A 4,216-nucleotide genomic window follows, 5' to 3' on the forward strand; every position below is an offset into this window, starting at 1 on the left:
CTGATTCAATGGGACGACATTCCAATTTCCGAAGCAACTTGGGAACAGAAGTCACTGTTTCGAGCAAAGTACCCTCACTTTAATCTTGAGGACAAGATTTGTCTCAATGGGTACGGTAATGTTACAAACCAAATGGGTCCCAACAACACAAACAAAGGAAAAAATGAAATAGACAACAGCAACTCCAATATTGTGCCAAGAGAAAGGCCCAAAAGATCAGCCCAAATGCCCATTAGGTTCAGAATGTGAACAAATATCTTGTGGTGATAAGTTTATGAGCTGTCATAGTACTATCTCCAGCCTTTATTACCGTTAGTACCTGGCAATATTTAGGATAAGAATAATTTTGTTTCTCTTCTTCAAATGTAGTAGATGCTGACAAGTGTCTCTAGATCCTATAATTAAGGCACAATTGTAATCTTTGCAGTCTATTTAAGGACACAAAAAGTAATGAAAAAGCAGAAAATTATTATCCCAAAATCTATCTTTCCCCTCAGACTTTCCCTGTCACAAGGGAATTTAATTCCTGCATTTTTTTCCTTAACACAATCATTTTTACTTTATAATGAGAATAATGTGATAATCGACAATGACGACAACTACAATAACGACAAAGAGGAACATATAAAAATCATAATTGCAACAACGATGATACTAATTGGAACAACAATGGCATCATTCACAACAAATCACGACAATGATAACCGAGTTTTTTTGTATCTAATCTAGATTTTTTACTATATACCTGATTTATTTTGATTTTGGTTTTTTCCATTTATTTTTTATTTGGTTGTTTCATTTTGATTTTCCTTTTATGTTTTTGTTGAATACAATTTGTTTTTTTTTGTTTGGTTTGGTTGAGATCAATGAATCTTTGTTCTCATTTCTTAAATTACTTTTTAGAAATTAATGTTTTTTTTCCACTGATTTATTCTCTTTTTTTTTTCGATTTAAAGTAGTACATCTTCTTTTTCTTATCTATTTTTTGTACTTTAGAAAAGAAGTAAGGAGTCAAAAATAAAAAATAAAGAATTTGTAGCTTAAATTTTTTAATTGTTCATAATTGAAAAATCCAGTTTTTTAAAAACAAATATAGATTTTTTTTAATAAAAACTAGTTTTGACTAATAAAAATTGGTTTCAAATTTGTTATGAATATGTTTTGAAAGTATTTAATAAAAATAAATCAGTTTTATAGTAAATAGATAAAAAGATCTGATATAACTAGTTTTGACAAAATCTTTTTTAGAATTGATTCAAATTGAAAATCTTCTTTTAATAGAAATTTATTTTGAACCAAATCGATCCAAATATAAATCATTTTGAAAAAATAAACCAGTTTTATAAAAATAATTTTAAAAACCATTCCATATATATAATTCAATTCAGGTTGGTTTAAGAACCATGCACACCCTTACATACAACATCACCTACCTCACCTAAACATGAGTTGTGGTGTTCTTACGAAGGTCTCGGTTGAAGTTTCTTGACCAAGCAAAAAGCTTCAAATAACCAGCTACAAGTTCCAAGAGGCAACAAACCTTACCTTTCTTACATCATCCAACGAAGAAAAGGAATGTTCATAGAATTGTTTTCTAAAGAAGTGTTTTTTTTAATTGACTAAATTTTTTTACAAAGGAGTTAACTTGTTCTTCAAGGCAATAGTTGTCAATGTTGTAGCCCTTTTGGACCACACTATTCTACCATTTAGATGATGTTTGCGATCTTCAATTCCACCAAAATACTCCTTAGTAGGTATCAAAATTGCTATTATATCTCCCTTAACACGAGCTTGAGCAAAACTCTTTTGGTTCTTCGGCAGGATTTTAGGATGGAATTGTTGCTTGGAGGTTCATCAAGACAAGGTGATGAGATGTTAAAGTTATTCACGGTGATCGGCAAAATAAGACATAATGGTTTTTAACGGTGCATACAAGAGAGTAGATTACTTCATAGTGAATCAAAGTTAAAGTCGAACGGAAGAAAAATATCCTATGTCCTTTTTTCTCTCAATTTTAACCATATTATATTTTAATATTTTAAAAATAAATAAAAATGGATCATTTTCGATTTGTGTGTGTCATCCTCCCGCATGAACCATACTAATATTTTCTATATCGTTTTAATTTTATAAGATTTAAAATATATATTAATAGATAAACGACTTCATCTCCATCCAACAAATAATGACATATTGACATTGTGAAATTGTAGAATTTTAAATTTAGAATAAAATATTATTCTTGCTAAAACATTAAAAGGCTTATTTCCTTGTTATTAGTCAAGGAGGGCCTAAAATGATTGGTTAATGTGTCTGTGATTGGTATAAGAGGATGAGGTGGTCAACTCCATTTCTGGGATCCCTGAGTCTTACAAGCGTGTTGCTCTTACCCAATAACCTTTTTTCTCTTGTTACTCATCGTGTTCCCCCTCATGTTATTGGCCTTAAGATCTATATATGTGTCCCCATTAATATTGGTTTATTATGACCATAAAAGCTTATTAACATATACGGGTTCGTACATCTTGGCCAAAATATATATAGAATAATATTTTTTCATTGATCGGCGTTAGTCCTCCATTACGATGTATTATGCAATATTTTCAAGTATGTTATCCGCCCTCCTTTCATGTTTTTTATTTGGATCTCGCTGTGATCCATAATATTATGACAATCTTATTTCCTTGTTCTACTTTATTCTTTTCATGACCCAAGTCACTTTAGTTCTAATGTATAAGAATCTTTGGTGTGATTAAAATCAGAGATCTCTCATCAGAGCATTGGTTCATAATCGTTTTATGGTTCGTCATCGCTTACAGATGCATTTCGTAATGTTTGGACGCCTTCCTGATCTTTTGACAATAATATTCAAGCTCTTATGGGATTGTTTTTAGTTGTGATTGTGTTAGTCCTTTTGGTTATGTAGCCCTAATATGTTTTATCTCCTTGATAACAACTTATTTGTTCCCATGAAAATCAGATAAAATGACCGGCTCCAAATGAGTCAGCTTGTATTTTAGCTGAAGTTTGTACCGTATAGGTTTGAAGCCCCAACGAGTCGGGCCTTAATGATTTGAGAAGTTTCATTAATCTCGAACACAGACCATCTAATTTAGAGTAAATAATGTCAGATATTTATCCAGTGATAAGTTAGCCAAATCTCTTAAAGTCAAAGCTATGTTAACTTTTCATGATCGACGTTCAGAGTCCCATGGGGGTTGACGTTAAATGAAGGTCAGAAGATTTTATTTTGCATGATTGACATTCAGAGACTCATGGGGTTGGAGTTAAATGGATGTCAGAGGTTTTTATTTTGCATGAACGACGTTCAGAGTCCCATGGGGGTTGACGTTAAATGGAAGTAAGAGGATTTTATTTTGCATGACTGACGTTCAGAGCCCCATGAGGGTTGACGTTAAATGGAGGCCAGAGGCTTTTATTTTGCGTGATCCTGCCGCAATCGATTATGCTAGAGGCTTCAAGTTGCTTAGACTTCAGTTAGGCCAGAGATTTTATTAAATGTTATCCGACCGCAACCGATTATGCCAGAGGCTTTAAGTTGCTTGGACTTCAGTTAAGCCACAAGTTTTATTAAACATTACCCGGCCGCAACCAATTGTGCCAGAGGCTTTAAGTTGCTTGGACTTCAATTAGGCCAGAGGTTTTATTAAATGTTACCCAGACGCAGTCGATTATGCCAGAGGCTTCAAGTTGCTTAGAATTCAGTTAGGCCAGAGGTTTTATTAAACGTTACCCGACCGCAGCCGATTATGCTAGAGACTTCAAGTTGTTTGGACTTCAGCTTAAGGCCAGAGGTTTCAATTAACTTAGCCCAATTGCATCCGATTATGCCAGAGGCTTCAAGTGCTTGGAACTTAATTTAAGACCATAGGTTTCAATTAATTAGTCGGGTTGCATTCGATTATGCCTGTTGTGGAGGTCTTCGTCATTCTCTTCTTCAGCTTCTAATTTGTTTAATTCGAGTGACATCTCGATTTCCTTTGATCATGGTGTCCGATGTCCTTATACTGGAGTTTCGAATTCTTCGACTACTACACTGCGTAATTTTATGAGTTTAGAAAAAAAGAGATGACTCCTGCCCTCACAAAGGAAATGAGCGACACTCATTTGCCTAATATAAATTCTAAATTAGTTTAAAAACAATAGAGAATTTAAGTTGCCTTTTCTGACAATAATTTTATATACTAATCCTATT

General features: G+C 33.1%; 1 non-coding gene across 1 annotated transcript; it reads right to left on the minus strand.

The window, feature by feature from the left end:
• Positions 1-2,048: 2,048 nt before the first annotated feature.
• Positions 2,049-2,152, minus strand: LOC127116977 (U6 spliceosomal RNA). Its single transcript, XR_007801742.1, has one exon. It is a non-coding gene; the product is annotated as a U6 spliceosomal RNA (small nuclear RNA).
• Positions 2,153-4,216: the final 2,064 nt, after the last annotated feature.

The sequence above is a fragment of the Lathyrus oleraceus genome, chromosome 1 (genome assembly GCF_024323335.1).
Source record: "Lathyrus oleraceus cultivar Zhongwan6 chromosome 1, CAAS_Psat_ZW6_1.0, whole genome shotgun sequence".
NCBI classification, from domain to species: Eukaryota; Viridiplantae; Streptophyta; class Magnoliopsida; order Fabales; family Fabaceae; genus Lathyrus; species Lathyrus oleraceus.